Consider the following 25,440-nt stretch of genomic DNA (forward strand, 5'->3'; position numbering starts at 1 on the left):
TTGTCCTGTAGGGTCGCTATGAGTCAAAATCTACTCGACCACAACGAGTTTTTTGGGTGTGGGTGCCAGGCCCTGTGCTAAGCACTTTAGGAAGATTATCTGCCATAACCCTTATAACATACCCATGTGGTAGGTGCCAAGGAAGAGTGAGGCTTCCAGAGGCGGCCCCAGATACAGTGAGCCTGACTTCACAGCTCCCGTTCTGAACCACTAGACTTTGTTACCCAATTGTAACTAATTAAGTCTTCTTAACACCATTTTTATAATGTAAGAAGTTAGAAAGGAGAGAAATAACCTGTGTTCCCAGCATCCATTATTTTTTTTTAATTAGGTTCCTAGACCAGCAAGGGCTCCTTGGTGCCCTCTTCAAAGAGACTGAGGCCCGGAGAGAAGGGACTGGCTGAAGGCCACACAGCTAGAAAGTACCAGGTCTGGGATGCAAAACAGGGCCTCACGTGTTCTTCCTGGGCTACCGCCTGGTATCCCAGGCCCCTAAGCAGAGGCCCCTAGAGACTCGGCCGCACCACCTCCTGTTGCCTTGGCTGAGCACCAGAGCGTGGCTTCTTCCCACTGCTGCTTTAGCTTAGCTGTTGTCCTCGGGAATGCCTTCCTGGAACCTCATATACCCCTTAGGGCAGCTCAGCTGTCCCCTCCGGGAATATGCCCCTGATTCCCCCTGCTCATGAAAGCTGTTCCTTTCTCTCCTGGAATCCATAGCTGGAATCTTACTACTTCCCACCCCCCAGATGGCATTTGGAAAATGCTCCTGTGGGCATCACCCTGTTAGGTGCAGTTGTCCTGCAGAACCAGAAACACTCCCCAAGGCCCCTCTTGCGACCTGCCTGCCTGGTCAGCCTCTAGAACGCAGAGAGAGGGGTCCATGGGAGGAAGGGTCGACTTCTGAAGTAAGAACAGGCTCAGGATTTCTGAACCCTGCAATGCCAACCTCCCTCAGTTGAGCTTCGGCCTGACTACAGGGAAAATGGTTGAACCTTGTACCTTACATTAATATCATACATTTATTTTTGTTCTTAACCAAAAGGATTTTCACCGGGAAATCAGACAAACTTGGGTTCAAATCTTACCTCTACTACTTGCTAGCTGTGTGGCCATGGGCAAGTTACCTAACCTTTCTGAGCCTGTTTCTGATAATAGTTTCTGGAGACAGTGGTGAGACTTAGATAAAATACTGCACACCGCCCAGGACATGGTAAGCACTCAATAAGCACTAGCTGTTTTACAGGCGGAACCCTGATGGCACAATGGTTAAGAGCTTGGCTGCAAACCAAAAGGTCAGCAGTTCCAACCTACCGGCCGCTCCTTGGAAACCCTGTGGGGCAGCTTTACTCTGTCCTGTAGGGTCGCTATGAGTCGGAATCAACTTGACAGTAACAGATTACTATGAAAGAGGAGCCTGGTTGCACAGTGGTTAAGTGCCAGACTGCTAACCAAAGGATCAAATCCACAAGCTGCTCTGCGAGAGAAAGATGTGGCAGTCTGCTTCTGTAAAGACTCATAGACTTGGAAACCCTGTGGGGCACTTCTACTCTGTCCTGTAGGGTCGCTATGAGTCGGAACCAACTCGCTGGCAATGGGTTTAGTTCGTTTTGTTGTTATGAAACGTGAGTGACAGTTTACCGTCATTTTGAGTTACTACAGAAAAATTATTACTAAAGCACTGACATTGACTGTGCTTAGGGTGGGCCAAAGGAGTTCTGGCCAAGAAGAGGTAAGCATTTTTTTGTGCTCAGAAAGGCCTATGAGGGTTTCTTCAGCCTAACCCATCCTTTGCTTTGCAGGAAGAGACAGAATTCCTTTTCTATTTCCCTAGTTTTAGAAATTAGCAAGCATTGGACTCTGAGAATCTGCACACCTGGAGTGAATGTGGAAATTTAGTGTGTGCAGCTGGAAGTAATTATGAAACTTAATGATAAGAGAAAAAAACTTGCTCTTAGAGGTGACCTCGATTTGCACTCTATGTTGGTTCAGGCGTGTCTTGCGGGCTGGAGGTTAGAATCAAAGCTTCTCTCTGGATTTGCATGGAAGGAAAGCAGGAGTGAGTATTTTATCCTAGTAGGCTAGTAAGGAGCTAAGAGCAGAAATCAATTTCCCTATGCCATATTCTGTAGGAGCCCTGGTGGTGCAGTGGTTAAGCGCTTGGCTGCTAACCGAAAGGTTGGTGATTCACACCCAGTAGCTGCTCTGTGGAAGAAAGATGTGGCAGTCTGCTTCTGTAAAGATTTACAGCCTTGGAAACCTTACGGGGCAGTTCCACTCTGTCCTGTAGGGTTGCTGTGAGTCAAAATCAACTCTATGGCAGTGAGTTATGCCATTTTCTTTACTAAACTCCTGGTTATTTTGGTGACTGGGTCAGTTATGGCAGTGATGAGTGTTCAAAAGAAGAGGGGAACTATGGACTTTAATTAATAATAATGGAACAATATTCATTTGTCAGTTGTAACAAATGTACCACACTAAGGCAAGGTGTTAATAATAGGGGCAACTGCAGGGATGGGGAGGGGCGTATGGGAACTCTGTACCTTCTGCTCAATTTTTCTGTAAACCTGAAAACAAAAAAACCAAACCCACTGCCATCGAGTCGATTCTGACTCACAGCAACCCTATAGGACAGAGTAGAACTGCCCCATAGAGTTTCCAAGGAGCACCTGGCAGATTCGAACTGCTGACATTTTGGTTAGCAGCCGTAGCACTTAACCACTAAGCCACCAGGGTTTCCTGAAGCTGCTTTAAAAAATAAAGGCTATTAATTAATTTAAAAGAGGGGGACAGGAATGTCCCCTCAAAGCTAAGTGTTTGGAATATGCCAGGAAGCTAGTTCTGCAAGTAGAAAAAGTTTTACTTTAAAATTTCTCTTCATTCTTTATTGGGATAATTGAAAACCTTTGAGTTTAGATTGCTTTTGAAGACGTCACTTTTTGTAAATTTCCCAGTTCTGTGGAATTTAGCAGTCTACCGGACTTCTGGGATCCTGAGGGACTTCCACATTTTTCATGCTGTCTAATGTGATGGTCACTAGTCACATGTGGCTATTTAAATTAAAATTACATCGAATTCAAAATCCAGTTTTTCAGTCACACTATAGCAGATAGAGAACATTTCCGTCTTCGTAGTAAGTTCTATGGCACAGTGTTGTTTTAGATTAATAAGACCATGGCAAAGCTGCTTGATGATGGGGTTAAGTTCCATTCCTCCTGTCAAGTCATCTGCAGGCCAAGAAAAAGAGTGAGCAGAGAAAGGGAAGGTTAATAAACCCCCCTAACCTCGTTCTGGCTGGCTGACTTACTGGCTTTTAACAAAGCAGGTTAAAAGGATGAGAGAGAGGGTGGGATCAAATGAAGCATCTCAGGGCGATGCAGCTCTGCCCTGGCTGCACATTAGAACCACCTAGAGAACTTTTTTAAAAAACACCCATGCCTGGGCCAGGTCCAACTGAATCTCAATCTCCAGGGCTGAGGCCCAGGAATCATAATTTTTAAAAGCTCCCCAGGGGATTCTAATAATGCAGCCAGGATTGAGAATGACTGACTGCCTTCAAGACTGTGAACTTAAAAAAAAATACTTCTAGCAAAGTTGCAGGGTACACGGTCAACAAACAAAAATCCACAGGTTTCTGTACACCGGTAGTGAGAAACCTGAAAGGGAAATGAGAGAAACAATTCCATTTACAATGACATCAAAGAGAATAAAATACCTAGGAATCAGTCTAACCAGAGATGTGAAGAATTTATACAATGAAAACTGTAAAACGCTGATGAAAGAGATTAAAGAAGACTTAAATAAATGGAAAGGTGTTCCATATTGATGGGTTGGAAAACTTAATATTGTTAAGATGTCAGTAATACCCAAAGCCATGTATAGATTCAACACAATCCGGATCAGATGCTAGCAGCCATCTTTACAGAGATAGAAAAACAAATCCTCGGCTTTTATGGAACGGCAAGAGGCCTCAGATAGCTTTAAAAAAAAAAAAAAAGTTGAAGGAGAAGAACAAAGTAGGCCTCACTGTTCCTGATTAAAACACACTGTACAGCTTTGGTAATCCACACATCCTGGTACTGGTGTGACAATAGACACATAGACAATAGAATTGAAAGTCCAGAAATAAACCCACACTTCTGGGGTCAACTGATTTTTTTTTTTTTTTAATTGTGTTGTGCTTTAGGTGAAAGTGCACAGTGCAAATTAGTTTCTCATTCAAAAACTTATACACAAATTGTTTTGTAACATTGGTTGCAATCCCTGCAATTTGTCAGCATTCTTCCCCTTTCCCTCTACACCCCAGGATTTCCCATGTCCATTCATCCAGTTTTCCTGTCCCTTCCTGCTTTCTCGGCTTTGCTTTTAGGCAGGTGTGGCGCATTTGGTTTTGTGCACTCTGTTGAACTAAGAAGCACGTTCCTCACATGTGTTGTGTTACTGTTTGCTTTGTAGGGTTCCTCCAGTCTCTGTCAAACTAGTAAGTTTAGTCTTTTTTGTGACTTTGAATTTTGTTCTGTATTTTTCTCCTGCTCTGTCTGGGACCCTCTACTGTGATCTCTGTCAGAGTGGTCAGTAGTAGTAGCTGGGCACTATCTAGTTCTTCTGGGCTCAGGCTGGTGGAGGCTGTGGTCCATGTGGTCCTTTAGTCCTTTCGACTAATATTTTCCTTGCCCCTTTGGTTTTTATCATTCTCCTTCGTTTCAGACTGGATGGGATTAATAGATGTATCTTAGATGGCCACACACAAGCTTTTAAGACCCCAGATGCTACTCACTTAAGACGTGGAACTCTTTTTTTATGAACTATGTTATGGGTATTTTTTTTTTATGTTATGCCCTTTGACCTAGATGTCCCCTGGGATTATGGTCCCCAGCCCTCAGCACCAGCAACTCGGTCCCTCAAGGTGTTTGGATGTGTCCAGGGAGCTTCTGTGACTTTGCCTTGGTCAAATTGTGCTGATTTCCCCTATATTGCATGTTGTCTTTCCCGTCACCAAAGTTGACAGTTGTCTACTATCTAGTTAGTGATTTCCCCTCTCCACCCCTCCCTTGCCTCATAACCATCAAAGATTTTTTTTTTCCTCTGTGTGAACCTTTTTCTGTGTTTTTATAATAGTGGTCTCATACAGTATTTGTCATTTTGTGATTGACTTATTTCACTCAGGATAACCCCTCCAGATTCATCCATGTTGTGAGATGTTTCGTGGATTCATCATTGTTCTTTATTGTTGCGTAGTATTCCGTTGTGTGACAGACACATAGACCAATGGAACAGAATCAAGACCCCAGATGCAAATCTACCCACCTATGGTTAGCTGATCTTTGACGAACGCCCAAGGTCCATTAAATGAAGAAAAGATGATCTTTTTAACAAATGCTGCTGGCAAAACTGGATGTACATCTATAAAAGAATGAAACAGGAGCCATACCTCACATCATACACAAAAACTAACTCAAAATGAATCAAAGACCTAAATATAAAACCAAAGATTATGGAAGAAAAAAATGTCCTTAATACATGGCCTAAATACAATACAAACCACAACTGACAATGTACAAGCTTTTTTTTTTTGCTGGGAGTTTTTAAATTACCTCTTCAGTCTCTTGTTATGGGTCTGTTCAGATTTTGTGTCTGGGATTGTGTCAGTTTAGGTAGGTGCTGTGTTTCTAGAAATTTGTCTGTTTCCTGTAGGTTCTCAAATTTGTTGGAGTACATTTTCTCATAGTATTCTGTTATGACCCTTTTTATTTCAGTTGAGTCTATTGTAACGTCCCCATCTCATTTCTTATTTGTGTTATTTGCTTCCTGTCCTGTTTTTCTTTTGTCAGTTTAGTCAATGGTTTGTTGATTTCATTGATTTTTTTCAAAGAACCGACATTTTGTCTTGTTGATTCTATTGTTTTTCTATTTCATTCATTTCTGCTCTTATCCTTATTTTTCCTTTCCTCTGGAGGGTGTGGGCTTCTTTTGCTGTTCTCTTTCTGTGTGTTCGAGTTGTAGGCCTAACATTTTGAATTTGGCCTGTTCTTCTTTTTTGAAGTGTACATTTATTGCTATAAATTGACCCCTGAGCACTGCCTTTGCTGTGTCCCAAAAAGTTTTGGTATATGTTTTCATTCTTATCTAATTCTAGGATTTTTTTTTTTTTTTATTCCATCTTTGATTTCTCAAGCTGCTTTCAGGGTTCTTTCTTTGGTTTTAGCAAGTGTTATTATGATACATCTTGCTGACTTTCTTTTGGGGTCTATCCTGTATGGTGTTTTTTGAGCTTCTTGGATGGTCACCTTTTTGTCTTTCATGATATTTGGGATGTTTTCTGCCAGCAAATCTTCAACAATCTTATCTGTGTTTTCCATTTTCTCCCCTTTTCTGGAAGTCCAATCACATGCAGATTTTTGTGCTTGATTGTGTCCCACATAATTCTTAGATTTTCTTCATTTATTCCTCTGATTTTTCCTAAAACAAAGTGGCATCCATGTATTTATCTTCAGTCTCATCAATTGTATATTCCACTGTTTGAGATTTTCTCCTAAAACCTTCTATTGAGTTGTCCATTTCTGAAATTTTGTTTATCTTTTAGATTTCTAGTTGCTGTTTTTGTGTGATTTCTAATTATTTATTTATTTTGATTTTTTTGGTCTTGTATTATTTTCCTGAGTTCTTCTATTGCTTTGTCTGTTTTCTTTGATTTTGGCTATGTTTTCATTGGTTTTGTCTGTGTTTTCTTTGATCTCTTTGCTAATCTCTTGAAGAGTCCTAAATATTAGACTTTTGAATTCCCTATCGGGTAGTTCTGATGCCTTTTCTTCTGCCATAAGGTTATCTGATTCTTTATTTTGGTCACTTGCTGGAGCCATCTTGCCCTCCTTTTTTTTATGTTTTTTGGTATTGTCTGCTATCTCCGAGACATTAAGGTGTTATTTTCTTTATTTATTGATTGTATGTCTGTCTGCTTCTGCTTTTTTGTTTTGATATGTCAGGGCAGGTGGGCTGGGCCTGCTTTGCTGCTTGCTCGTCTGTGGGCATGATAGCTTCCACCACCTTGCCCAGGTGGGCAGGGCAGCAGCAGGAAGGGGGAGCCCACTTCACTGTACACTGTATGCTGTACGAGGTGCTTGAGGGCAGACTAGGCGGTGCTGTCTGCATCCTGATGTTGGTCCAGCAGTATGGGATCATTCACAGCCCCTACCTAGATGGGTAGGGGTATCAGACAACTCATTTCCCATCATTTAGCAGCTGGTCGAGTGGCAGGAGTGGAGGAGCAGTGTGGGCCTGGTGTGGTGGTGGGCTTAGCACTGGAGACATGCTAGCTGCAGCAGCACAGTGCGGGCTGGTGGGAGGTAGGGGGAAGTGACTTACAAGGCTAGGTGGGAGAGAGAAAGAAAAGTGAAAGATAAAAAAAATCCACAAGATGAGAAGGAACGGGGCATGCCCAGGGGTGGGGTGTTTCATATTGTGGACTCTGCAGTTGCAGCTCCTGGGATGGGGGGGTGGGATTCTTGCTTATATTCACTAGAAGGGTGGGGGGTCAGAAAGTGTGTTTCTCTTGTTACTGGGTGCTCTGTCTCCTGTTGGGAGCCTTCCTGTAATCCCTGTCTGGGATTGTTGCTGGGTGTGTTTTAAGATGGCAACGCTGTGCAGTGTTAGTTTGCAGGGGATCTCCACTCCATATCGCTCCTCATTCTCCGTGTTCTGCCAGTTTTTTTGTTCCATTTTGTGTTTGATCTAGTCCTTTTTCCCTTCATTTGATGCTTAGGTTTCCAGGATTGACGATTGTGTCTGTTTTACTTAGTTTTTTGGGTCTTTGCTGCAGGCGGATGGTATGGTGCATCTGTCTAGGGCCCATGTGGCTTCATGTTCTTAGCTATATTTGGCAAGAATGCTAAGGCCATTCAATGGAAAAAGAAGAGTCTCTTTAATAAATGCTCCTGGGAAAATTGGATTTCAACATGCAGAAAAATGAAACAGGATCCATGCCTCACACCACACACAAAAACAAATAAAAAAAAATAAGGACCAAAATATTCAAACTAAAACCATAAAATGCTTAGAAGAACAAGCAGGGGCAATGCTGTCAGGCCTAGATTTCAGCAATGGACTGTCTGTTAATGAAAGCATTAACAGCAAAAGACAAAATAAATAAATGGGACCGTATAAAAATTAAAAACTTTTGTTCATCAAAAGACTTTACCAAAAAAAGTGAGAAGACAAACTACTGACTGGAAGAATATCTTCAGAAACCATATATCCAACAAGAATATAGTAAACAGTATATATATGTAAAACTTCAACAACTTAAAAACAAAAAGCCAAATAACCCAATCATAAATAAGCAACTGACTTGCATAGACATTTCACCAAAGAGGACGTTCAGATAGGCACCGAACACATGAAAAGATGCTCAACATCTTTAGCCATCAGAGAGATCCAAATCAAAACCACAATGAGATACTATTTCATTCCCACTAGGATCAATGGTTAAGAGCTTGTCTACTAACCAAAAGGTCCTCAGTTCAAATCTACCAGCTGCTCCTTAGAAACCCTATGGAACAGTTCAACTCTATCCCATAGGGTTGCTATGAGTCAGAATTGACTCAACAGCAACAGGGTTGATTTTCGGGTTTTAGGATGGCTAAGATTAAAAAAAAAAAAAATGCAAAGATATGGGGAAATTGGAACCCTTATCTTTCGCTGGTGGGAATGCAAAACGGCATAGCCGTTGTGGAAAACAGCATGGTGGTTCCTCAAAAACCAAAAATAGAACTATCATATGACCCAGCAATCCCACTACTAGGTATATACCCCAAAAACTTGAAAGTAGAGACTCAAAAAGAGACCAGTGTTCACTGCATCACTATTCACAATAGCTAAAAGGTGGAAACAACCTAAGTGCTCATCATCAGATGAATGGATAACCAAAATGTGGTACATACATGCAGTGGGATACTACTTAGCCACTAGGAGAAGTCATGATACATGCTACAGTATGGATGGAGCATGAAGACATTATGCTGAGCAAAATAAGCCAATCACAAAAGGATAAATATTGTATGACCTCACTTATGTAAGGAGCCCTGGAGGTGGAGTGGTTAAGAGCTCAGCTGCTAACCAAGAGGTTAGCAGTTTGAATCCACCAGCCACTCTTTAGAAGCCCTATGGGGCAGTTCTACTCTGTCCTATAGGGTTGCTATGAGTCAGAATTGACTCTATGGTAACGGATTTTTTTTGGTAACAGAAGTGAAGTGGTATCGTTTTCGTTTTAATTTGCGTTTCCCTAGGTTTTTAATGATATTGGGAAACCCTGGTGGCATAGTGGTTAAGTGCTACGGCTGCTAACCAAAAGGTCGGCAGTTCGAATCCACCAGGCGCTCCTTGGAAACTCTGTGGGGCAGGTCTACTCTGTCCTCTAGGGTCGCTGTGAGTCGGAATTGACTCGACAGCAGTGAGTTTGGGTTTGGAATGATGTTGAGCATTTTTTCATGTGCTTATTGGCCATTTGAATATCTTCTTTGGAGAAATGTCTATTCAAGTCTGTCTTAGTCATCTAGTGCTGCTGTAACAGAAATACCACAAGTGGATGGGTTTAATAAAGAGAAATTTATTTTCTCACAGTCTAGTGGGCTACAAGTCCAAATTTAGGGCAAGTCTCCAGGGGGAGTCTTTCTTTCTCCGTCTGCTCTGGAGGACGGTCCTTGTCATCAGTCTTCCCTTGGTCTGGGAGCTTCTCAGCACATGAACCTCTGGTCCAAAGGAGGTGCTCTTCTCCTGGCTGCTTTCTTGGTGATATGACATCCCCCCACTCTCTGCTGTCTTCCCTTTCCTTTTATCTCTTATAAGATAAAAGGTGGTGCAGGCATCCCAGGGAAACTCCCTTTATATTGGATCAGGGATGTGACCTTAGTAAGGGTGTTACAATCCCACACTAATCCTCTTTAACATAATCTAGTCTTGCCTCATTAACCGTAGGCAGAGATTAGGATTTACAACACATAGGAAAATTACAATCACAAAATGGAGGACAACCACACAATGCTGGGAATCATGGCCTAACCAAGTTGACATATTTTGGGGGGACACAATTCAATCTATGACAAAGTCTTTTGCCCATTTTTTTTTTTTTTGAATTGTTTGTATTTTGGTTGCTGCATTTTGTTTCACTCTTAACTATGAATTTCTGCATGCGCTTTCACCTTATATTCCCTTTCCTGGTGCCAGTTTTCCTGGGTTACTGAGATCTCCTCTGGGGAGAAGGTTCTGGCTAGAAAGAAAGTGGGTACCACTATCTCACAAAGGTTCTTGACTTTGTGTTGGGAGCCAGAAATCTATCCTGTTATAAACCTATCACATGTTTATAAAAGGGCTTCCATTTGTTTAACACTGCTTTGTTCCCGCAGTTAGAAAATCTGTAGACCAAGTTCACCCTCTTTAGAAATGGCAACCCCCCCCTTTAATCTCCTGGCTTTTCCTTTTAGGCATGCAGCTTCGGCAACAGGAGAATGTTTTTGGGTGCTGAGGTTCTATTTTAGGCCCTCTGCTTTTGCATACCCATATGGAGGGCTATTTTAATTCCTTTCAGTCATGTGGAAAATAGTGGCTTATGAGATGCCCTTTCTAGTCCTTTACCTCTGAGGGGTGACCTCGGTTGGTTACAGTGAATGTGTTCACACATTCATGGCAAACTGTTTGCATAAAAGCTTGTTCTGGGCATCCCAGAGCCTAAAGCCTTGAAAACCCTATGGAGTGTTCTGCTCTGCGTGCATGGGGTCGCCGTGAGTCAGAAGCGACTCAATTTAACAGCAACAATAAAGAGCCTTAAGGCTTGGAGAAGCTTGGAGTCAAAGGGTCAGGGTGTGGCTGGAGAGTTTCTGGCACGGGTTTCTGTCTTTTTTAATCACGCTTTAGGTGAAAGTTTACGGAGCAAATTCGTTTCTTATACACAGATTGTTTTGTGACATTGGTTGCTAACCCCACAATGTGTCAACACTGTCCCCTTCTCTGCGCCGGGTTCCCTGTTTCCATTCGTCCAGTTTTCCTGTCCCTTCCTGCCTTCTCATCTTTGCTTTTGGCTGGTGTGGCCATTAGTCTCCCAGGTGTGAACTGAGCTATGAAGCCTGACCCTCACGTGTGTTATTGTTGGCCCAATAGACCTGTCTAATCTTTGGCTGAAGGGTGAACCTCAGGAGAAGTGACTTCAGTACGGAGTTAAAAGGGTGACCGGAGACCGTGCTCTCGGGGTTGCTCCAGTCTCTGTTAGACCACCAGGTCTGGTCATTTTGTGTGTGTGCGTGTGTGTGCACGTGAACTTGAATTTTGTTCTGCATTTTTCTCCTACTCTGTCTGGGGCCCTGAACCGTGATCCTTGCTGGGATCTAGTTCTGGTTCTGGGCTCAGTCTGATAGAGGTTGTGGTAGTTGTGGTCCATTAATCCTTTGGACTCATGTTTCCCTTGTGTCTTTGGTTTTCTTCATTCTCCTTTGTTCCGGCTGGGGTAGGACAAGTGGATGTATCTTAGGTGGACTGTAAGCTTTTCTTGTTTAAAACATGATTTCAAGCAGGAAGTTGTTTTATACTGTCACCACAGACCACATTTGACCTAAAAGACTGATGATGTTTTGAAGGTGCTGGCCTGGGTCAGGGCATGTGTGTGATATGTCTCATTGCCTTGATTTTCAACCAAAGTAATTTTAGAAAGATACATCGCAGCATCTGCAAGTTCCCTGCCTTCCAGTCGAGCCCCAGATTGGTCTGTCTGCCAGTCACTTCTCTGGCTGTGTCTCTCCTCTGGAGAATTGGGTCGCAGGGTTTTTTGGTCTGTGATTTCCCACCCACGGGACAAGCCTGGTTTGGTCAAGTGTCCTTGCCCACAGCATTGCCTCAGGAGACAGAAGCCGACCAGGAAGCTGTGGGCTGGGCTGGTTCTCCAACAAGAACCCCTGGAGGAACCTGTTGCCAGTGCCTTGGTGCAAGGTAGGATAGAGTGACTCCTGTTATCAGTACCTAGCCCAGAGCACAGAGGAGATAGTGCTGAAGGGACACTCTTGTGGTTACAGCATGGAGAATCCTTATCCTCTTCTTAGAGTGCTGGACTTCAACCGTTAAGGATTGCAGTTCCTGCCACTCCAACTTAACCTTTGGGCAGTGACATCACATAGGGTAGGAATCCCCTCAGTCTTTGAGTGTTACCTTAGTAGGCAGCCAGGCCACCTGGCTGATGTGTAGAGATGGAGGGATTTTCACCCCGACGGCGTGAAAATTATGCCAGTTGAGCTAGGTGTTCCCTGAGACCATGATCCCCAGCCCTCAGTCCAGTCATTTGGTCCCTTAGGGAGTTTGGATGTGTCTGTGAAGCTTCCATGACCTTGCCTTGGTCAAGTTGTGCGGGCTTCCCCAGTATTGTGTACTGTCTTACCCTTCACAAAGTTACTACTTATCTATTGTCTAGTTAGTGTTTTTCCCTTCCCACGCCTCCCCTCCCTTGTAACCATCAAATATTGTTTCTGTGTGTAAACCTTTTCTAGGATATATTTGTAGGAGTGGGATTGCTGGATTGTATGGTATTTCTACTTCTAGCATTTTAAGGAAGTGCCATATCATTTTCCAAAATGGTTGTATCATTTTACGTTCCCACCAGCAGTGTATAAGAGTTCCAAGCTCCTCACGGTCTCTCCGACATTTGTTATTTTCTGTTTTTTGATTCCTGCCGGTAATGCCAGGGTTAGATGATATCACATTGTATTTCGATTTGCATTTCTCTAATGGCTAGTGATCTTGAGCATTTCCTCATATGTCTTTTAGTTGCCTGAATGTCTTCTTTGATGAAGTGTCTGTTCATATCCTTTGCCCATTTTTAAATTGGATTATTTGTGTTTTTGTTGTAGAGACACTGGATTTTCCTATAAATTTTAGAGATTAGACCTTTGTTGGATTTGTCATAGCCAAAATTTTTCTCCCAGTCTGTAGGTTCTCTTTTTATTCTTTCGGTGAAGGCTTTTGATGAGGATAAGTGTTTAATTTTTAGAAGATCCCAGTTATCTAGCTTATCTTCTGGTGTTTGTGTATTGCTAGTTATGGTTTGTATCCTATTTATGCTGTATATTAGGGCCTCTAGTGTTCACTGGGTAGTGTTGACCCTATTTTTTTTTTCTATGATCTTTACAGTTTTTGGTTTTGTATTTAGGTCTTTGACCCATTTTGAACTAGTTTTTGTATATGGTGTGAGGTTGGGGTCCTGTTTCATTTTTTCACAGATGTATATCCAGTTTTGCCAGCACCATTTGTTAAACTGTCTTTTCCCTATTTAATGGACTTTGGTCCTTTGTCAAAGATCAGGTAACCATAGGTGGGTGGATTTACATCTGGGTTCTCGATTCTGTTCCATTAATCAATGTGTCTGTCATTGTATCAATAACAGGTTGTTTCGACTACCATAGCTGTATAGTAAGTTCTGAGGTCAGGTAGTGTGAGTCCTCCTACTTTATTCTTTTTCTTCAGTAGTGCTTTACTAATCTGGGGCCTCTTTCCTTTCCATATAAAGTTAATGATTAGTTTTTCCATCTTTTTAAAGAATGCTGTTGGTATTTGGATTGGAATTGCATTGTATTTTTAGATTGCTTTGGGTGAAATTGACATTTTTACAATGTTGAGTCTACCTATCCATGAGCATGGTATGTTTCTCCATTCATGTTGGTCTTGTTTGGTTTCTTGCAGTAGTGTTTTTAGTTTTCTTTGTACACGTGTTTTACATCCCTGGTTAGATTTATTCTTAAGTTGTTTTTTTTTTTAAGAGCTATTATAAATGATATTGCTTTCCTGATTTCCTTTTCATACCCAGTGCCGTTGAGTCGATTCCGACCTATAGTGACCCTGTAGGACAGAGTAGAACTGCCCCATAGAGTTTCCAAGGAGCGCCTGGCAGATTCGAACTGCCAACCCTTTGGTTAGCAGCCATAGCACCTAACCACTACACCACCAGGGTTTCCTTCCTTTTCATAGTTCTCTTTATTGGTGCATAGTAAACCAACTGATTTTTGTATGCTTATCTTGTATCTTGCTACTCTGCTGAATCTTCCTATTAGTTCCAGTAGTTTCCTTGTGGAGTCCTTTGGGCTATGTATGTATAGTATCACATCATCCACAAATAGGGATAGTTTTACTTCTTCTTTACCAATTTGGATGCCCTTTATTTCTTTTTCTTGCCTTATTGCTCTAGCTGGGACTTCCAGCATGGTGTTAAATAGGAGTAGTGGTAAAGGGCAACGTTGTCTTGTTCCTGTTCTCGGGGGAATGTTTTCAGCCTCCCTCCGTTAAGAATGTTGTTGACTGTTGGTTTTGTATAGACGTCCTTTATTATGTTGAGGAGTTTCCATTCTGTACCTATTTTATTGAGAATTTTATAAAGAATGGGTGTTGGATTTTGTCCAGTGCCTTTTCTTCATCAATTGAAATGATAATACGATTCTTTTCTTTTGATTTATTTATGTGGTGGATAACATTGTTTGATTTTCTAATGTTGAACCATCCTTGCATACCTGGTATGAATCCCACTTGGTCAGGATTTTGATATGATGCTGAATTCTATTGGCTAGAATTTTTGCATCTATATTCATGAGGGAAACCCTGGTGGCGTAGTTGTTAAGTGCTACGGTTGCTAACCAAAGGGTTGGCAGTTCAAATCTGCCAGGCGCTCCTTGGAAACTCTGTGGGGCAGTTCTACTCTGTCCTATAGGGTCGCTATGAGTCAGAATCGACTCGATGGCACTGGGTTTGGTTTTTTGGTTTTATATTCATGAGAGATATTGGCCTGTAATTTTCTTTTTTTGTGATGTCTTTGCCTGGCTTTGGGATCAGAGTTATGCTAGCTTCATAGAATGAATTCAGAAGCATCCCTTCCTTTTTAATGTTCTGAAATGGTTTGAGTAGTACTGGTGTAAGCTCTTCTCTGAATGTTTGGTAGAATTCACCAGTGAAGCCACCTGGGTCAAGGATTTTTTTGGTTGGGAGTTTTTTAAATTACCTTTTCAATTTCTTCTCTTGTCATGAGTCTGTTCATATTTTTGACCTCAGTTTGTGTTAGTTTAGGTAGGTAGTGTGTTTCTAGAAATTTATCTATTTCCTGTAGGTTTTTTAATTTGTCGGGGTATAGTTTTTCATAGTGCTCTGTTACGGTTCTTTTTATTTCAATTGGGTCTGTTGTAATGTCCCCCATTTCATTTCTTATTAGAGTTATTTGCATCCTCTCTTTCTTTTGTCATTTTGGCCAGTGGTTTATGGATTTTGTTGATCCTTTCAAAGAACCAGTTTTTTATTTTGTTGATTCTATTGTTTTCCTATTCTTGATTTCATTTTTTTCTGCTCTGATCTTTATTATTTTCTTTCTTCTGGTGGCTGTGGGCTGCTTTTGCTATTCTATTTGTTTGAGTTGTATAGCTAAGGTTTTGATTTTGTCCCTTTCTTCTTTTTTGATGTGTGCCTCTATTACTATAAATTGACCTCTGAGCACTGCCTTTGCTGTGTCACAGGGACTTTGGTATGAGGTGTTTTCATTCTTATTTGATTCTAGGAATTATTTTTATTCCATCTTTGATTTCTTCAATTACCCAGTGGTTTTTAACCAGGGTGTTATTCAGTTTCCATGTATTGGAGTTTTTTTCCTTGCTCGTCCTGTTATTAATTTCTACTTTTATTGCATTGTGATCAGAAAATGTGCTTTGTATTATCACGGTGTTTGGGATTTTGTTGAGCATTGCTTTGTGGCCTAAGATGTGGTCTATTCTGGGGAATGTTCCACGTGTGTTAGAAAAGAATCCCTACTTTGCTGCTGTTGGGTGGAGTGTTCTGTATATGTCAGTGAGGTCAAGTTGGTCGATTGTGGCCTTTAGATCTTCTGTATCTTTGTTGAGTTTCTCTCTAGATGTTCTGTCCTTTACCAAGAGTGGTGTATTGAAGTCTCCAGCTATTACTGTGAAAACTGTCAGTTTCTCTTTTTAGTGCTGTTAGAGTTTGTTTTATGTATTTTGGAGCCCTGTCATTGGGTGCATAGATATTTATTATGATTATATCCTCGTGGTTGATTGTCCCTTTAGTCGTTATATAATGTCCTTCCTTATCTTTTATGGGGAGCCCTGGTGGCACAGTGGTTAAGAACTGCAGCTTCTAATCAAAAGCTCAGTAGTTCGAATCCAACAGCCACTCCTTGGAAACCATATGGGGCAGTTCCATTCTGTCCTGTAGGGTCACTATGAGTTGGAATTGACTTGATGGAAATGAGTTTTTGTCTTTTATGGTGGATTTTGTTTTAAAGTCTATTTTATCTGAGATCAGTATTGCCATTTGTACTCTTTTTTGGTTGCTGTTTACATGATAATATATTTTTCTATCCTTTCATTTTTAATATTTTTATTTCTAAGGTGTGTCTCTCATAGACAGCATATTGACGGTCCTGTTTTTTAATCCATTCTGTCGTTCTCTGTCTCTGCATGGGTGCACTTCAGCCGTTTACATTCAGTGTCATTATTGATAGGTGTGAGTTTATTGCTGTCCTTTTGTAGTGATTTTTCTTGTGGTGCTGATGTTTTCTCTGTTCCTCTTCCTCTTCTGTGGTGAATTCCTTTTGTTTGTGTATTTTTTGTTGTTGTAGATTTTTGTGTCTACTGAGACTTTATGTTTTTCTTCTGTATTTTGATGAGCAGCTTTGTTAACTTTCTTTGTGGTTACCTTGAAATTTACCCCGTCTTCCTAAGTTTAAACCAGTCTTTTATTACTTGATATTGCCTTGACTTCCTCTCCATTTGAAAGTTCTATACTTACTCTGTTTATTCTCTCTTTTATTGTTCTGGCGTTGTTGTCATTTATAGATTGACCTTACTGGTTCCCTGTTGTAAATTTTTTAGTTTTGTTTTATCCTTGAGAGTTCATTATCTAGGTTTGTATCTGGCTGATGCTGTCTTCTGTCCTAGATTCAGGTTGTTGTCTGATATTGTTTGGTTCTCTAACCAAAGGACTCCATTTAATAATTCATTTGATGCTTAGGTTCCAGGATTGATTGATATTTGTATCTGTTTTACTTAGTTTTTTGGGTCTTTGCTGCACAGAGACGGCATGGTGCTTCTGTCTATAGCACCATGTTGGCTTCGCCTCCTGCCCCATAGGGTTTTCTTGGCTGTAATCTTTACAGGAGCAGATCGCTAGGTCTTTTTCCCACAGAGCCTCTGGGTGGGTTCATACCACCAACTTTTTGGTTAGAAGCCCAGTGTTTACCTGTTGTGTACCAGGCCCCATTGAGCACTTAAAATGTGGCTAGTGCAGCTGAGGAACTTAGTTTTATTTAATTTAAACAGCCACATGTGGCTAGTGGCTGCAGTATTGGACACCATAGGATAGGCTATTTTATTTGAGAGTTTATATGGTATTTTTTAGTTAGAAAAAACTTTGTACATGGACGTGGTAGCAATTCAAAAGGTACAGAAGGGTATCAGTGAAAAGGCTCCTTCTCACCTCTGCCCCAGTTTCACTTTCCAGTGCCAGCTTCTTGTGAATCTATCCAGAAACATTTCATACATGTATAAGCGTGATGTATTCTACCCCCCTGGCTCTCTCTCTTCATGAGAGGTTTTATTCTGTCCACTCTTGTTCCTTGCTTTTTTTGAGTGAACACTATACTTTACAGGTCATTCCCCCATAGGGACAAATAGAACTTCTTCATTATTTCAATGGCTTATATTTACTTGTATTTACACTTAATGGCAGCATACAATATTCCTTTGTAAAGCTCTCCCATCATATACTTACAAGATTCCCTATAAATGGCCATGGATGGTTGCACAACAACAACAAAATGAGCATGAGTGTTCTTTCCAATCTTTTGGCATAAAAATGTTGTAATGAACAGTCTTGCACAAACATTTTCATACAGCCATTCAGATATAAACACAGGGAATTTCCAGAGATGAGATTGGTAGATCGAGAGTATGTGCTTTTTACATTGACACCAATTCTGCCAAATTGTTATCCACAGTGTTTGTTGAGGGCAATTTAAGGTGGCCCATCATGTGAGAGTATCTATTTCCCCATGTCCTCACCAGCACCCTGGCGGTGCAGTTGTTAAGACCTACGGCTGCTAACCAGAAGGTTAGCAGTTCGAATCCACCAGGCACTCCTTGGAAACTCTATGGGGCAGTTTTACTCTGTCTTGTAGGGTCACTATGAGTCGGAATCGACTCGACGGCAATGGGTTTGGTTTGGCAATGGGTCACCCACACAGTCTGTTAAACTTTTTGTTCTTTGCCAGTATGATAAAGATTGGTATCACCTTGTAGTTTTAATTTGCATTTCCCTTTTAAATGGGATTGAGCATCTTCTTATAGATTTAAGAGTCATTCGTTTTACTTTTCTGGTAAATTGTTCATTCATGTCTTTTTCCCATTTTTCTATTGGATTGTGGTTTTTTGTGTTTGTACTTGTTCTTACTGAGTTTGTAGGTATTCTTTATACATAAAGAAAATTTATCTGTCGCCTCTGATATGTATTGACAAATTTTAATCTTATGTATGGTGTCTCTGTACTAATGATCATTTAAAACATTTTTATGCAATCAACTTATTCATCTTTTCTTTTTGGCCTCTGGGTTTTATAGCATACTTAGAAAAGCCTTCCCCGTGGAGATAAAACAGAGTTCTTAGGTTTTCTTCTCAAACTTTTATAGTTTTATTTTTCTGTTTACATTTTTGACCCATCTGAAATAATGCAGGGTTTTGCCGATTCTTCTTTGCCTGTCTCCTTTTTCTGCTGTTGGGCCTTGGCTAGCATCTCTCTGCTTCTTCCCAGCCCTGATTTTTTATTTTAATAGCTATTTTTAAGGGTACAACTCAGTGACATTAATTACATTCACCATCTTGTGCCAACACCCATTTCCAAAAGTTTTACGTCACCCCAAACAAAAACTCAGTCCCCGTTCAGCAATAACTCCCATTCCCTTCCACCCATCCCCCTGCCCCTGGTCCAAAAAAAACCAAACCCATTGCTGTTGAGTCCATTCCACTCATAGCCACTCTATAGGACGGAGTATAACTGCCCCATAGGGTTTCCAAGGAGTGGGTGATAGAGTCAAACTACCAACCTTTTGATTAGCAGCCAAGCTCTTAACCACTGTCCCAACAGGGCTCCCCACCCCTGGTAACCGCTCATCAACTTTGGTCTCTAGGCGTTTGTCTGTTCTAGATATTTCATTTGAGTGTCATCATACAATATTTGTCCTTTTGTGTCTGGCTGATTTCACTCAGCATAATGCTGTTTAGGCTTTTCAAGGCTCATCCCTGTCGTAGCATATATCAGGACTTCATTTCTCTTTATGGCTGGCCAGCCCTATTCCTGAGCAGCGTGATCCCCGGTCACCAAACACTGTGTTAACAATATTATCCTCATTTGCCCATTGGTTGCTGCCTTCTCCCGTTCACTTCCGAATACAACTTTTAGATCAGCTCTAATCCTAAATGGGGAAGGAGAGTTTGTATCTTTTTTTGAGGCTCTTTGTTAAGTTCGTAGTCTCCAGAACCACTGTTCTCCTGAGAATGCCAGTTCCTGCATTATTGCCCTTCTCACCCATGAAGCATGGGCATCTCAAAGCACGTCCCCTGCTTTGCCCTCTCACCACTTATTTCATTCTTTGACCTCCTTTAAGCATTCCTCTGTCTGGGTCCTTATCTGAGATGTCTTGCCCTTTGTGCACACTGGAATGACCAGTACAGGTTGTTTCACTGGGGGAGGTGTCCTGAGCAAGAAGCAGACCATAAAGCCCCAGGATTTTTGTACTTTGACTTCGCTTGGAGGAGAGAGCTCCACTTCCATTGAAGCCAGCAGTTTGGCCTGCTGTTAAGAGTTCATTCATATTCCCTAGTATAATTTAATGCTTTGTCATTTTATTTCTTGTTATTCCAGAATCTCATTTTCAGCTTCTGCCGGAGCCAGTAGCAGCTAGAAAAGAAGGCTGTGCTCTTTGAACGGTGAGTATAGATTTTTAACACCGTAGATTACCCAAAAAGCAGCACTTCATGGGATTGGGGCCGCCTCTGCATGTTTCCGCGCAGCCTCTCTGCAGGCCAACGGGGAGGGGTGATTTCTCTGATTTAGTATATCTGCTGGGTGGGGACTGGGCACCTGAAGCTTTCAGGGGCCCCTTTACATCCCCCTACAAACAGTCCTCAAAAGCTGTCCAAGAGCAGGGCTCTGAGCTTGAAAGGAGTCTAGGAGACATGGGCCTGTGGGCCCAGGACAGTTTCCTGCAGAGTGTGGCATTTGAAACAGGCTGTGAAGCCCAGAGAGGAGCTCATCAGACAGCCAGAGCATGAGAGTGCAGCACACGGAAGGAGCTGAGCAAAGACAGAGCAATGAGGCTGTATGGAGCTGGCATGGGGAACACGGAGTTGGTTATTTGGGATGCAGGTGGAGACATGGGAGTCGAGACTGGAAAGTTGAGTTGAGACTATGTGTGGCGTGATTGGAGTCCATGTTTTATTTGGTGGGTGTTAGGCCTAATCCCTGGTATGAATGGAGAGGATTCTTCTGGCAGCTGGGGTGGGAAAGCACAGCCTTTACAGAAACGGGGCAAGAAGAAATGAGGACAAGGACCCAGTGTAGTGGCCGAGAGAGCTGTGGTCTGACTCATACAAGGTCCCACACCTAGTGGGAATTTTTATTCCCACCCAACATTCCTAGTAAATGTTGAACCAGACAGGCTTTAGGAAATGGTTGCAAGAACCTTTTTGAATTTTATTTAGTTTTAAATAATTTAAATTTAATAGCCACTTGGGGCTAGTGGCTACCATCTTGGACAGAGCAGCTTGTCTGGACTCAGACAAATTGACTCCAGTGCTGGCACCTCTTCACCATTGCACTATCAGGAGTAGTGAGCAAGTGGGAAGCGTGAAAGTAGTCTGGGAGGCTAGACTGATGGGGAGACTGTTGGCAGAAATTGGTGAGTTGGGGAAAGTGAGAAGGTGTGTCTGGGGCTCTGGTAAGAGTTTTGGGTCAAACAGACATCTGGAAAAGTCTGGAAGGAAGTCTTGGCCAGGAATGTTGATTTTTAAGTTCCTTGCAGGAGGGGATGGTGGAGGACGTGGGAAAGGAGAGAGTGAGGAAAGCATCATGGGAATATCCAGGGAGAGAGTGAAGAGAGCATCATGGGAATATCCAGGGGGAGAGTGAGGAGAGCATCTTGGGAATATCTGAGGGGAGAGTGAGGAGAGCATCATGGGAGTATCTAGAGAGAAGTGTGAGGAAAGCATCATGGGAATATCCAGGAGGAGACTGAGGAAGGCATCATGGGAATATCCAGGGGAAGACTGAGGAGGGCTTCATGGGAATATCCAGGGAGAGACTGAGGAGGACATGATGGGAATATCCAGGGGAAGACTGAGGAGGACATCATGGGAATATCCAGGGGGAGACTGAGGAGGGCATCATGGGAATATCCAGGGGGAGACTGAGGAGAGCATCATGGAACCCTGACCAGATTTATACACAGCCACGGCTTGCTTTAACAGCCAAGCTGCCGGAGCTGCAGCGTGCAGAGGAGGAACGGGCTCCGGCAGAGTGAGTGGGAGACAGTAAGGCCAGGAAGGCAGTAATCCTAGGGGTGGTGCTACACTTTCAGTGATGACTGGGCAAGCTTAGCTGCTTGCTTGAAAAGTTTCAGTGTGTTCTTGCTCTGTGATGGAGAAGATACGTGTGACAAGGGGTTAGAACTGCCCACTTCTTGAGTTACTCTGTCTCCTCAATCCCGGGGCTTACAGAGAAAAGAATCTTTTCTTTGTCTTTTTCAGCTGTTAATCATTAATGATAGTTTTGAGGAACCCACTCATATTTACGGAGCGTGGTTTCAGAATCAGTGTTGGATAGATGCGACAGCTGGGGTACTGCACTCAGATCTCAAGCACTTAGTGTTTTCCTAGTGGAGAACATTGTGGAAATCATTTTCACGTCGCAGAATTAAAGGAAAAAATCATAAGCAGCTCTGAATGGTTTTAAAAACACATCATCCCAGATAAGGTGATTTGTAAAGTTGTTGGCATGTTACTTGCTCTTAAAACAATCCTAAAGGAGTGCAAAGGACGTTGGTGGGGACGCTGAGCTCTGTGCCTTATGCATAACTGATTGCACTGTTGTGTAATAAACACCAGTTTACCAAAAGCATTGTGAGAAGGCAGAGATGGCATGAACTGGGAGACCGACACGATTGGACTGAAATTCAGGTCATGCCACTTACCTGCCAGGTGACCTTGGAGGTGTTTCTTAACCTCTTTAGACCTCAGTTCCTGCATCTTTAAAATGGGGCAAATACTTAATTCCTTATGATGTGGTAAGGGATGAAATGAGAGGATATCTATCAGTCACCTACATGAGGCCTGGCATGTAGTAGTTACTCAGTAAATGGAGGCCGTCACTCTTATGTCTTTGGCCCTGGTGGGGGCGTACATGGTTATCATTGCTGTTATGATTATTATTATTTTGGCGGGCACAGGACTTTGGATTTGTTAAATTTTGTGGTTTGTGTGTCGACATCCGGGGAAAGGCATGATTCTCTGAAGCTGTAATTTACACACTTCATTTACTCTTGGATTTTTACTTTATACCCTGAAGATTAAGCTCAGGTTCCTCAGTGAGAATATTGGAACAGAGTAGATCTGTCAAATATTATGTTGTTGGGTGCTGTCGAGTTGATTTTTACTTAAAGTGACCGCATCTGACATACTACAGCTGCCCTGTAGGATTTTCTTGGGTGTAATCTTCACGGGAGCAGATGACCAGATCTTTCTCCTGCAGACCCACTGGGTGGATTCGAACCACCAACATTTCTATTAGCTGCCGAGCACTTAACCATTGTGCCACCAGGGCTCCTTGCCTAATTTTATGCCCTCCCAATAAACTTGGGAGGCTGAGGTTTCTCTGAGACAATGTCTATCTGGACCCACTGACTATTCTCTATTCAGTTGATCTTTCCCCCTGCATTCAGAGAGAAAGGCTTGAGTGTTAAAAGGTGGCGGGGGGAGGCCAGGGGCAGGCTGGAGTCTGAGATCTGAGAGTGTTGCTGTCCTTGGTATCCTAATGGCCGGCTCTCCTTTCTGACATCACCTCTTTTTCCACCATGCTCCAGGGCCACCTTGAATCATCTTTAACCCTGGGGTGCCTCACTTTACATAATAACCAAACCAAACCCATTGCCGTTAAGTTGATTCTGACTCATAGCGACCCTATAGGACAGAGTAGAACTGCCCCATAGAGTTTCCAAGGAGTGCCTGGTGGATTCGTACTGCCAACCTTTTGGTTAGCAGCTACAGCACTTAACCACTATGCCACCAGGGTTCCCCACTTTACAATAATAGATAGGTAGAATGAGTGAGTTTTTACTTTCTAATTTATTCAGGCAATAAACATTATCAAGGACCATGTATTTGCCAAGCACTGTTTTAGCTTCTGGGGAAACATAACAGGGAGCAAGATACTCATGGAGCAAGCCAGATCCTACTCTTAAACTGATGGGAATAATTTCAGAAATGTTTTAAGTCCACAGGGTGGGAAAGGACAGGAGAGATGACTTGGTTGATTGTTCTGATGGCATAGAGGAGGAAACCAAGGTCTCACAGCTGTGTGGCCGAGCCAGGACCGAGCACCAGCTGGAGTACCCTAGCCCTAGCCCAATGCACATCTTTTGCCCTGGCATGACCCCATCAGCAGCCGCTCACGTACCACCATCACGGTTTTCACCAGCTCCGTGTATCACCTACTTAATATTTTTCTTTACCTTAATTCATTTTTTTAAAATTAATTTGCATCCCTATCATAAACTGAAAAGATCCATAAAAATACATAGAAACAATGTTATTAAATAGCTGATGCTGTTTGCCTAAGCAGAAGGCTCAGGGTTAGAGAGCTGTTTAACAGCACCCTGCTGAGAGTTTCTCTTTGACTTAAGCAGGACTGAAAAAGAACAGGACTGAAAGTTCCCTGAAAAGAGACTAACTTTCAATGTCAATGTTATATAATGTAGGTACCCTTATGCATGATTTAATATTCTCATGCTCCCTAACGTCAAACAGCCTTGCAAACTGTCTTAGTTATCTAGTGTTGCTGCAACAGAAATACCATAAGTGGGTGGCTTTAAAGAAGAGAAATTTATTTTGTCGCAGTTCAGGAGTCTAGAAGTCTGAATTCAGGGCACTACTTCTCTCCGTTGCCTGGGGGAAGGTCCTCGTGTCAGCTCCTGTAGCCCCGGCATTTCTCAGTTCCTCAGTGAGCGCCACGTGGTGTCTGTCTTTCCCCCGTTTGTGCTTGCTTGTCTCTGTGCCTAATCTGCTCTCTTTCTAAGTCAAGTGATTAAGGGTATGATTAGCACATACCCTACACTGATATGTTCTTACTAACCTAACAAGAACCCTATTCCCAAACGATCCACAGGTATACCAAAATGACCCCAAACCTGTTGACAACAAGTCGATTCCCACTCATAGTAACCCTGTAGCACAGAGCAGAACTGCCCTATAGGATTTCTGAGGAGCGATGGTGGATTCGAACTACTGACCTTTTGGTTAGCAGCTAAGCTCTGAACCACTGAGCCACCAGGGCTCCGATCCACTGGTGTAGGGGTAAGGATTCCAACACACATTTTGGGGAGGCACAAACATCAGTTGTATGGGCCCCATGCTTTGGGATACTCTACATTATGCCCCTTAGTTGGTTTTTGGTCATTGGTGGTTCCTGGCTCACAAGGCTTGAGTTCCCAGGTGCCTGAAGTATTCTATAAACCAGCACCAGCGGGGACAGGGGAGCCACCTTTTCAAAGGAAAGCTGGGGCAAGTCCTTTGGAAAATGAAGGATGTTGCAGACATAGGAGTGATTGTCCACTCTTTATCTGTGTAGAAAATTCAGAAAGCATTGCTGTTTCTTCAACCAGAGCCTGGCTTTATTTGACCTTGTCAGGGGAAGTGTGCAGGGTTCACTCTAGTAAGTACAAGGCTTGCTGTAAATTGATCGTACTCTACAAAGGCTCCTTACTGAAGACTTTATTCTGTTATTAAATGGAAGATGGAGCCAGATGAAGCTGACCTTGACCTTCATGGCAGGTACCGACAGAGGACCCTCAGTTCAAGATCAACACCTCCAGTGCCAGTCTGTGATGTATGTGGCTCTGGGCATAAAATGTCCTGTTTCCTAGTCCAAAGGAACAGCATGTAATTAACTTCCTGCAGTTCAGGAAGCAGAATTCACAGTGGCCCTTGGCAGTCTTGAAGGTCTTGGTATTTTGTGGAAAAGTTCTCTTGACGCTGGCAGTTCCCATTTTCAAGTTGTTCATGACCCACGATGTTCAAACGGATTTACACAAATTCCCTTCACTCCAGGATTAATTTGCTTACCCCTTGATGGTGAAGCCTTTTAGCAGTGTAAATTGTA

The 25,440-nt window shown here is 42.4% G+C and overlaps 1 protein-coding gene across 2 annotated transcripts in view; it reads left to right on the plus strand.

The window, feature by feature from the left end:
- The window catches only part of ABHD6 (abhydrolase domain containing 6, acylglycerol lipase), a 61,386-nt gene that overhangs the window by 1,281 nt on the left and 34,665 nt on the right, over window positions 1-25,440 (plus strand). For both annotated transcript variants that reach the window (XM_049862607.1, XM_049862608.1), the window contains exon 2: window positions 19,933-19,997. The gene's annotated coding sequence lies outside the window, so the exon portion shown is untranslated. The remainder of the gene's footprint in view (window positions 1-19,932; window positions 19,998-25,440) is intronic.

This window comes from Elephas maximus, chromosome 20, assembly GCF_024166365.1.
Source record: "Elephas maximus indicus isolate mEleMax1 chromosome 20, mEleMax1 primary haplotype, whole genome shotgun sequence".
NCBI lineage: Eukaryota > Metazoa > Chordata > Mammalia > Proboscidea > Elephantidae > Elephas > Elephas maximus.